At 36.8% G+C, this 11876-nt stretch overlaps 1 long non-coding RNA gene across 1 annotated transcript in view; it reads right to left on the bottom strand.

Moving 5' to 3' along the window:
- Positions 1 to 10600: 10600 nt before the first annotated feature.
- The window catches only part of LOC145816154 (uncharacterized), a 44767-nt gene continuing 43491 nt past the window's right edge, over positions 10601 to 11876 (bottom strand). Inside the window, exon 2 of the long non-coding RNA XR_014358591.1 lies at positions 10601 to 10718. This is a non-coding gene — a long non-coding RNA (uncharacterized LOC145816154). The remainder of the gene's footprint in view (positions 10719 to 11876) is intronic.

The raw sequence follows: 11876 nt of genomic DNA, 5'->3' as shown, positions 1-11876 counted from the left end.
AAGTATATTTTTAGCAACAAAAGAATATTTTAGTCGCAAAACTAAAATATTTGGAGGGAGATTTCAAATTTTGGAGGGATTAAAAAATAATTAGCGACTGAAATATTTAGTCGCGATTTGTTATTAATTATTTATGTATTTTGTTTCTAACCAAAAACAGACATTTACTGTTAGTCTTTGGCTACTAGGAAGTTAGTTGGCCAATATTCACTTTCAGCGACTAATGGTTTGGTCGCCATTAATAACATTTGCCACTATTTTTTGACAAATTAGTAGTTTTGTCGCTAAAGGTTGAATGAAATAGAGGGAAATGAATAAATGTTGGCGCCTGTTTAATTTTACACATCTGGTGCTCTCTCTCACACACAGATTCTGTCAGCACCATACCTCACCCAACCTCACCTCAGCGCAGACCACTGCCGCTTGCCACCGCCACCGCCACCACCATAGCTACCGCCGCCGCCGCAAATCACGACGACCACCGCCGCATCCTTCCAGGTTCTCTCTTATTCTCGGTCTCTCTCTCTCTCTCTCTCTCAAGTCTATCGACCTCGGTGAGTTTAAACTATACTTGATGAGTTTAAAAAAAAATGCAACAAATGCAACTAAACTACACTTGATGAGTTTGGTTGTTTCATTTTGATGAGAATAATCTATTTAGTTCGTGTTTGGATAATTTTAAAAGTTGACGTTGGGTATCACTTTCTATTTTTTTGGTGTATTTTTATGACATCAGAAAGACTTGTTCAATGCATAGTAGTTATTTTGTATATGTTTTAATTTCTCTCAAATGTTGATTTGCAAGTTGCAGATCTAGATTTATTTTTGTTTCTTGATTTCTTAGATGAGGTGATGGGTTAGCCCTTGATTTTTTGGTTTCCCCTATCTGGGCACAACATGCTTGGGACATGCTTGAAATTATACTTTTACCAATTTATTATATGTCATACAAATAGTGTCACGACCCTAACCCGCCCCCGTAGGTTAAGGACGTAACTGGCCAGTAATCATGAGATTACCTACGGCCTGTAACTGATCCAAACGTGTTTTAACAGAGTTAATGGGGGCCAAACGGAAGTAAAAATTTAAAACTTTGTCCACAGAGCTGTGCTTACATGGCACGTCAAAACAACCATACACATAGGCATTAATAACTCACAACAGTAAAATAGTAGCATGAGTTCTGTATAAACAGGATCATATAAGTCCAAGTCAACCCATCAAAACTATGTACAGAATTACACAAAGTCTTCGCCATCATGACAACATAAAATAGATAACAAAAGGCAAAGACAGGTTTCATGCGTGAGACACGAGGGCTGACTCCCCAAAATTCGGGTTGTTCTACACAGGCTTCACTGAGGCTGGGTCTGGACCTCTCTTGGCTCACCTACAAAGACATGAATGAGCGTGAGCGGTAGCCCAGTGAATAATATCAATTACAGAATTTAAGCGACAAGACGTAGAACAACGTTTTCCAAACGGCCTAGGGCCCAATTCATATCTGTAGTTAACATATATAAGGGTAATTTAAATCAAGTAACCATAGTCCTGCACACACTGGCCTTTTGCTCATTCAACTTTACATTCATTACGAAACGGCCTTCGGCCCAGTTGATTATATCAAAACGGCCTTTGGCCCAATCATTCATTTCAAAACGGCCTTTGGCCCACTCATTCATTTCAAAACGGCCTTTGGCCCACTCATTCATTTCAAAACGGCCTTCGGCCCACTCATTCATTTCAAAATGGCCTTCGGCCTACTCATTCATTTCAAAACGGCCTTCGGCCCACTCATTTATTTCAAAACGGCCTTCGGCCTACTCATTCATTTCAAAATGGCCTTTGGCCCACTCATTCATTTCAAAACGGCCTTTGGCCCATTTATGCTTATCGAAACGACCTTGGGTCCATTTATGCATTCATATCGGACTTACGTCCACAATCCCAATTAGCAATTCATAAAGCTTAAAAGGGAGTAAACAATTGGACATTCATAAGCATTCAAATATCGATATTACTCACTGTGATCGGCTTGCGGATTTGCCCTGGAGCTTGACCTTACACATTACATGAACACAAGAGGGTCACTAACAGTTCAATCCGTTCTTTAATTCACATATTCCTCTTTAGGCTTTATTATTACCTCATTAACTCATTTATAATGCTTAACACATGCCTGAGGGTGCTTGCAAGTGAAAGACAACAGAAGACAGAACACAAAATGCAAAAACAGGAATTTAGAAAATAGGGTCCCCGCTCGAGCGGACCCTTAGGTCTGCAAAAGTACTGGTTGCCTTCAATTCCAGCTCGAGCGTGAACTCGGCCGCTCGAGCGGATTCCCTGCCTACATAGCTCCATGCTCGAGCGTTAACTTCCCCGCTCGAGCGGAAACTATGTCTGCAAAAACTGCTGGGAGCACGATTTTCCTGCTCGAGCTGCGCTTCCCCCGCTCGAGCGGACATCAAAAATCTGGGAATCCCAGGTTGAGTTCTTGAGCTCCATTCCAACTTTTAACCAACAAATCATGCATGTTATAGCTCAATTATCACATACAAGTATACTAACAAGGTATAAACACCAAAACACATTATTATGGAACTCAATTTCAAGGATTAAACACTTGCATGTCTAAATTTGACACCAAACTCAATTCTATTATACATATTCATGCATTCAAAGCTCCCATCTTCAATTATTCAAACATGCATGCCCATTTTGACTTCATTTTCATTTCAAATAATGCAATTAGTGCTCATTCCCATAAGACTCAACAAAGACATGCTTGCATGTGGGATTACACTACCAATCTTTCACAATTTCACAGATTACATGCTAGATTTTGTGATTCCATAGGAGTTCTTTACATGCATTCACATATCAAACCTCAATTTCAATAAAACCAACTCAAATCATGCTCTTGATCACAAACAACCCTTGAACACACAAGATTACACATTAAACTCATGAATTCAAGAATCAATGCTTACCTAGAGGCTCAATTCTTCCAATTTATGGTCAAGTCGAGAGTTGTCTTCAAGACTTCCAAGATTCAAGAGCAAAACTTTGATTTCCTCCCCTCTCTCTCTCTAATTCGGGTCTCTCCTCCTCTAGAGAGTTAAATCAGCCAAGAATGAAATAAAAGGAGGGAGTTGAACACATAAGGGTCCCATATAACCCCACTAAGCCTCATTAATTTAATATTACATATTTGAGCACCAATTCATTACTTAATCAATTTAATCTGGCCTGAATCATTTTTCTTTTCAATTAAATTTCACCGTAGGCTCTAAAATTTATGCCAATCACAGTGGCGTAACCAATTTCGGGTTCTATGGCCGATAAGGCCCTCAATTTAATTCCCGAAGCGGATTATCCAAACAGACATTGATACGGTGAACAGATACGAATTCAAAATCACATATTATCACATAATGGCACACAAAATCATGCTAAACACATAACCATAGACAAATTAAGGACCAATTTAGCATAATACAGAATAGGGGTATCACAAATAGCTTACTCAATAATCGTCAGCTACCTTTCTATTCATCCTCCCATTCCAATGAGAGGTAGGGTAAATATCTTGGTTGTAGGTTGGGAATATTTGAAAGGTAGGTAAGGCATTTGAATAGAATGAAGGGACTATTTTTAAAGGTGGTGAGATTAGATTGTTGGTTTAGGAGTGGTAAAATGCATGAAGAGAAGAAGAGAGGGGAGGGGTGTTCTTTGATATTAGTGCCAAAGGTGAATTTGTCAGAAGTTCCTTGCATTAAATGCTAAGAAATTTCAAAGCGTGTTAAATCTAAATAAATTTCACTCATTGAATCTTATAGTATAGAAGTGAATTAATGGTAAAATTAAATCCAAATATGCAAGTAATAGGGTGTGCAATCTCGTGGTCAATTATTTTATTGCTTATAAACAGTAAAATATATTCTTATTATTTGCACTTTTGTTCCTCTTTTAGTTATAGTGAATGGCTCTGAATTGTTATTATTGAGGTAGTTGTTAAAAACTCTTTAGATTTAGCTATGATATTTCACGCCATGCGGTCTAATTTTTTATTTCATTTTAGCACCCAAAAATTAAAGGACCTGGTCTTGTTGGTGGTTGTGAACTGTTTACCGGATACATTGAGTATGTTCTCTTGTCCTCTAGTCATATCTTATATATTTATTCTGCAATCTGCCATACTCTTATGTAAATATATGTTTTAAGATAATGGATTCATGTAGAACATTGTCATTGCTGCTAATAATACAAAATTTGCCCATGCACTTGTCCTTCATTTGACTGACAAATGAAAATTGGGAGACTATCATATTCTCTGATACTTCTCATCTTTTCCTTCAAATATTATTTAATTGATAAATGAAAATTGGAAAACTACTTTCTTTGAAACTTCGATGAATTTTTAATCTTATTTGCATCTCCAATTTCTGTCTGGTATTGCACAATGAAAGCTCAAATGTAATCTCACTTTTGGAATCACTGTCATACTCATGAAAAGTGGTGTAATCTCACTTCTGAATCAGATTCCACATGCATTAACTTCTCATTTGGCAATCAATCAGCCCACTAGGAATGTTTATGGCTTTACCATAGTCATAGCTGAATATGCCTTAAACTTAGTCGAAAAAGGACTTTCCCGGGGAGAAAATTCAAAACAGCCCTCGAACCACCATGTGGCTCTCACGGGTAGCTTCCTCAGGACAAATAGGACTTGTGACAACTGACGGAATGTAATTCGGACCAACAGGTTGGGAGCTAGAGCCGGATACACCCAAAACTTAGTCGAAAAAGGGCTTTCTGGGGGAAAAATTCAAAACAGCTCCCGAACCACTGTGTGGCTCTCACAGACAGCTTCCCCATGACAAATAGGACTTGTGACAACTGATGGAATGTAATTTGGACGCGTAGATTGGGAGTTAGAGCCGAAAATGCCTTAAACTTAACCGAAAAGGGCGTTAAGGGGGCGAAAAAGCAAAACAGCCCCGAAACCACCGTATAGATGTCACTACCACCTTCCTGGTGACAAATACGACCTGTGATAACTGATGGAATGTAATTAGCACACATACCTTGGGAGTTAGAGCCAAAAATGCCTTAAACTTAACCGAAAAAGGACGTTAAGGGGAGCAAAAATGCGAATCAGCCCCCAGATCACTGTACGGATGTAACGACCACCTTCCCCATGACAAATAGGATCTGTGAGAATAGACAGAATGTAATTAGCATGTGTAGGTTGGGAGTTAGAGCCAAAAACGCATTAAACTTAACCGAAAAAGGGCGTTATGGGAGCGAAAAAGCAAAACAGTCTCGGAACCACCGTACGGATGTCACAACCACCTTTCCTATGACAAATAAGACCTGTGACAATAGACATAATGTAATTAGCATGTATAGGTTGGGAGTTAGAGCAAAAAATGCCTTAAAGTTAACCGAAAAAGGGCGTTAAGGGGGCGAAAATGCGAATAAGCCCTCGAACCACCGTATGGATGTCACAACCACCTTTTCCGTGACAAATAGGGCCTATGACAATAGATAGGTTGGGAGTTAGAGCAAAAAATGCCTTAAACTTAACCGAAAAAGGGCATTATGGGAGCGAAAAAGCAAAACAGCCCCGGAACCACTGTACAAATATCACGGCCACCTTTCCCATGACAAATAGGACCTATGACAACAGACAAAATGTAATTTGCACGTGTAGGTTGGGGGTTAGAGCCAAAAATGCCTTAAACTTAATCGAAAAAGGGCGTTAAGGGGGCGAAAATCCAAATCAACCCCGGAACCACTGTACGGATGTCACGACCACCTTCCCCGTGACAAATAGGACTTATGACAATAGACGGAATATAATTAGCATGTAGGTTGGGACTTAGAGCCAAAAACGCCTTAAACTTAACTGAAAAAGGGCGTTATGGGAGCAAAAAAGCAAAACAACCCCGGAACCACCATACAGGTGTCACGGCCACCTTCCCTATGAAAAATCAGACCCGTGACAATAGACGGAATGTAATTAGCACGTGTAGGTTGGGAGTTAGAGCAAAAAATGCCTTAAACTTAATCGAAAAAGGGCATTAAGGCGGCAAAAATGTGAATCAGCCCCTGAACCACCGTACGGATGTCACGACCACCTTCTCTGTGACAAATATGACTTGGGACAATAGACGGAATGTAATTAGCACGTGTAGGTTGAGAGTTAGAGCCCAAAATGCCTTAAGCTTAACCAAAAAAGGGTATTAAGGGGGCGAAAATGCGAATCAGCCCCGAACCACTGTACGGATGTCACGACCACCTTTCCTATGATAAATAGGACCTGTGACAATAGACAGAATGTAATTAGCACATGTAGGTTGGGAGTTAGGGCCAAAAATTCCTTAAGCTTAACTGAAAAATGGCATTACGGGGACGAAAATGTGAATTAGCAAACGAACCACCGTGTGGATGTAACGACCACCTTCCCTATGATAAATAGGACCTATGGCAACAGACAGAATGTAATTAGCAAGTCTAGGTTGGGAGTTAGCACCAAAAATGCCTTAAGCTTAACCGAAAAATGGCGTTAAGGGAGCAAAAAAGCGAAACAGCCTCGAAACCATCGTACGGATGTCACGGCCACCTTCCTTGTCATAACTAGGACCTGTGACAATAGACGAAATGTAATTAGCATGTTAAGGTTGGGAGATAGAGCCGAAAACGCCTTAAACTTAACCGAAAGAGGGCGTTAAGGGGGCAAAAATGTGAATCAACCCCCGAACCACCGTACGGATATCACGGCCACCTTCCCCGTGACAAATAGGACCTGTGACAATAGACGGAATGTAATTAGCACGTGTAGGTTGGGAGTTAGAGCCAAAAATGCCTTAAGCTTTATCGAAAAAGGGCATTAACGGAGCGAAAAATCAAAACAGCCCGGAACCACCGTAGGGATGTCACGGCCAGCTTCCCTATGACTTATAGGACTTGTGACAATAAACGGAATGTCATTAGCACACGTAGTTTGGGAGTTAGAGCAGGAAACGACTTAAACTTATTTGAAAAAGGGAGAGTTTGACAGCCATTGAATGTTCAACATTTTCATTGTAAATGATGCCATTGTTTCATCGTACACGGTGGCCATTTGGGTGGTAAACGTATTAAGAAAGCATGATATGGTTATGGAGATAACGCCGTAGATTACTCAATCATTTTACTTTGATTAGAAAAATGAGAATGAAGAAGAGTTAAAATAAATTTACCACCAAAACATTCTACTCATAAAAATTTATTTTATGAAGAAGTATGCTCCTAAAAATTGTATTATTTGTAAATTGAAATCAAGTTTGAAATAAATCTTTCATGATATATACATATGATTGTATTTCGAAAAAATGTTTTTATAGATTGTTCTACCTTAAATGCATGTTATTACAACCTTTTTCCTATGTTTTTTTGAATTGATATTTTGTAATGGATGCAATTGTTTTTTTTATTTTTTGTAGATGGCTTTTGGTGTGGACTTGTGGATAGTCTACATTTTTGTTTATGGAGGACACTTGACACTTTTGTATAATCTTGCTAACTATGTCTTCCTCTGCTTTTATGAAAGTATTTTTTATATACGTAAGGCTTTGATTTTTGTATGATTCTATATTTTGTATGGAATTAATATTTTAGCTTGGACAATAGTGGGTTTATATGGACTTTGACATTTAAAGTTATTTATTTTTTGTATACGGATGCAGATTGTGGAATGATTGATAGTATACGTATTATTTTGTTTACATACGTATTACAGGTTGCATGGAATATAGATAGGTTGTGAAGAAATTATAATTTTGTGATAAAACACAAGATTATGTTTTTGGCGACTAAATAATTAGTAGCTAAAAAGAAATTGGAAAATAGTTTGGCCGACTAAAAGTTTTGTAGCAAAAAAAAAAAATCAAATATTTGGCGACTAAAAGCTTTGTAGCCAAAAGAAAAATCAAACATTTAGCGACCAAAAGTTTTGTAGCCAAAAAAAATTCAAACATTTGGCTACTAAAATATTTCGTAGCTAAAAACAAAAGCTGAAGAATAAAAAAACTTTTACCTACTAAAAATTTAGTAGCAAAAAACATAGCATTTTGCCGATTAAAATATTAGTAGCCAAAACATAAACTATTTGCCAACGAAAATTTTAGTAGCCAAAAACATAACACTTTAGGCGACTAAACCTTTAGTAGCCAAAAACATAACACTTTTGCTGACTAAGATATTAGTAGCCAAAACACAAACTATTTGCTGACTAAAATTTTAGTAGCCAAAAACATAACACTTTAGGCGACTAAACCTTTAGTAGCCGAAAATGTGCTATTTAATTTTATTTCCAGTCTTTTGGTGACTAAAAATTTAGTCGGCAATTGAATACATTTGGCTACTAAAATAATTTTAGTCGCCAATTACCTTTCCCGACAATTCTTCAGCGACTAATGCTGTGACCACACAATTTAGTCGCTAAAAGCCATTAGCGACTAAAAATTGACTTTTGGCGACTAAAAATTTAGTCGCCAAAAGTGAAAATTCTTGTAGTGTTGGTCGGTGTATTCTCACGTCCTTTCTAGAGTGATCTGGAGGCTGATATGTCCCCTAACCAAAACGACGTCATTTTGATGAGCTACCCCACCCCCCAAAAATCTAAATCACAACTCAATGTGTGAGAGAGAGAGAGAGAGAGAGAGAGAGAGAGAGAGAGAGAAGGAGAAAAAGAGACAGAGCCGTCGCTTGCACCAACGATTGCGCCACCCACAAAGCTATTCCCGAAGTTTCTTCAATAGATTTGAAATAAACATAGTTTCTTTTCCCAAACTAGAAAAATTATGAGGTTTTGATTTAAAAAATTATAGGGTTTTCTTTGAATGGTAATGGTATGATAAGCTTGTTGAATGTGTTGATGAGAGATTCTTAGCATATAAAATACCTAATATTTTTTTTGATTTGGGACTTTTTACCTAATTCATTTCAAATATATTCTTGGGTCGAAATTAGGGTTTTCATTTGGGGCTTTTTACATGATTCGGGGACTTTGATGTACACATTTACAATTATGAGTACTTTTTAAGTATTTTTCTCTGAGTACATAGTATTGTTGATATTGAGATTGTTCATGCCATGCCCACTTCAAAAGGCATGTTTATAGACCTGTTATATGATTGCAATTTTTATTTTTATTTTTATTTTTATTTTTTATTATTTTTTTTACGAGATAGAGTATTTTGTCATTTAAATATATGATGCTTAAATCAGGACACTTTTGTCAGTCCTTTTTGCTATCTATGCATGATGCAGCTTGGTTTGAAATAGTATTGGAAAAAAATTGAATTGAATCTTAGTTTGAAACAATAACGATTTTTTTTTTTTTTTTTCTTTTTGAATTGAATAGGTGATGAGCTTTGAATCTGAATTGAGTTACTTGAAAACAATCCAAGGAATAACTAAGCATTTGTGTGAAGTTTACATTGTGAATTTCATAGCAGTGTTCTTTGCATTTAAATGTTATGTTACTGAACTACATTTTTTAAGCAGATTTTGGTGGGGCGGCATCTTTGCTTTCTACTTATTTGCTACTTCTTATAGGGTGAATAGGCAATTGTTGTCTCATAAAACTATGCTGTCATTAATGTCAAGTTCCATTTTGATATTGTTTAGGGTGTTGTAGTCGAATGAGCATGAGCATGATAACGTGGATGACATTTCAAAAGCAATTGAGAGTGGATTGCAAGAAGACCAAGGAAATTGACTAGTTGTTAGAACTTTTGGACATTTTTTAAAGTTCAGTATTGCAAGAAGATGCTGGACCCTTCTATGTATAAATATGTTTTATATTTAATTTTTAGGGAACAAATTTTATGTTGGACGTTCGTAGAAATAGGCTTCTCTTTTTTCTTTTTTCTTTTTCTGAAATTGAACAGGTCATCTCTTTTGTATGTATAAACAAGTCATCTATATTTAAGTTTTTTATGAAATTGGATAGGTTTCATGCATGGATAGGTTTTATGGTGACCTATTTATGTTGAAATTAAGCAATGCATTTCTTTTCTTTGTATAAGTTGTTGATATTTTGATTGGGATTCTTATATTTGTTCCAACCATGGACTATTGTGGTGAAGGGCAACATTTTAAAACACTTTGGGACTCTTTAAAATTGTTTCCAAGAACAACTATTGTTGCAGACAATTCTACTCAATCAATACACAAATCAAAATTGCCAATTGCTATAGACCATTCAATTCAATCAATGCACAAACCAAAATTGCTCTATAAAACATTCATTCAATCAAGATCATTTCATTCAACCAAGATGCTCAAACCATTCCATTCAATCAAAATTGCTAAATCGCTTCATTCAATAAAGATATGCAAACTATTTCATTCAATCAACCAACATATCATTTTATTCCATCAATATTGTCATTACAAATATTTAATCTAACTGTAACATTCATATTAATTTAACTACAACATTTCATTTGATCTCACTTTATTGTTATCAATCAAGTCACTGCTTATGCAACCAAGGATCCACTATTGCAAACCAGCCAAATTTGTTTCTTAAATTTAATTTTCTCACTTTCATGTTTCCTCATCCTTGTGTTTTCCTTTCTCTTTGTCAAAATCTTTGGTCTTTGCTTTATCTTTTCTATCTTCATCTTTACCTTTCTCATTCTTTCCCCTTCCGTATCCACAATCTGTAAAAGTGAAAATAAGAATATCAATAAAAGTTTAGATTTTTTTAATGACAATAATAGTCGCAATATAGAAGTTGAACACAAGCTAGCACACACTTTTCAATTGCATTTGGGTGGGATAAGAGACACATAATTGCCCAGATTTTGCAAGCATAACAAAATTTGATATATGTATGAGATTGAAAATAGAGTTTAAAGTTGTTATGCAGCAAGCAATCTTTTATTTATTTATTTTTTTTTATTTTAAATTAGAACTTCAAGCAATACAACAATGCTTTGCTTAATCATCATAATTTATCAGAAGCTATTCTTGTATAATCATCTTTCATATTAGAATCTGTTCTTGTAATACATCAACCACGCAAATATCCTCAAAATGTAGAGGCAATTTCATTGCAGAGGCATGCACCCTAATTTCTGAAATTATTTCCTTCTCAATGAAAAAATAGGACCTTAATTTTTGAACTAAAATAACATGACCAGAAAAGAAATTTACTCAATGACAAATTGGCTAAAATATTGTATTCAATTCAATTTTGAATGGCAAACATTGTTAACTCCAGCCCACTTGGAGTAGTTGGAGGTCGAAGTTGGGTCTCCAAGTCAAGACGTAGGAGGGAGATGGCAGGTGAAGCCAACCCAATAACTTCCTTAGCTTGACTTTATTCCCTCTCTTTTATGTATAAATAGAGGCTGAGAGGAAGAGAAGAAACATACAGACAAAGGCGACATAGAGTGTATGTATCTGTGAGTAAGAGTGCTATAGAGAGAATAAGGTGTGAGTGGTGTCAACTCCCTCCGGGAAATTCTATAGTGGATATCTCTCCCTTGGATGTAGGCAATTGCCAAACCATGTAAATATCTTGTGTTATTGTGTGTGATTGATTTTTGGTGCGCCTTAATCCTAACAAGTGGTATTAGAGCCGCGTTGGTCGATTTTTGGAAAAACAGGGTGTGTTTTTCAAAATTGCCTAGAAATCAAGTTGCTCAAAATTCAATTTTGAGCATATTGGGAGGAAGCTCTCGACAAGAGGAGTCTAGAACTACAAAGCTGAGCCCAAGAAGAGTCCTCACGAGTCGTCATGCATCATCTGAAGAAAGGGCGTGAGGCCCACTCTCAAACACGCGTTTCACGTGCCAATTATAACACCGGCACGT

The sequence above is a fragment of the Camellia sinensis genome, unplaced genomic scaffold (genome assembly GCF_055761805.1).
Source record: "Camellia sinensis isolate YWXY unplaced genomic scaffold, ASM5576180v1 Unanchor3, whole genome shotgun sequence".
Lineage (NCBI taxonomy): Eukaryota > Viridiplantae > Streptophyta > Magnoliopsida > Ericales > Theaceae > Camellia > Camellia sinensis.
The sequence above is the reverse complement of the archived record's forward strand: the minus strand, read 5'-3'. Positions and strand labels throughout refer to the sequence as shown.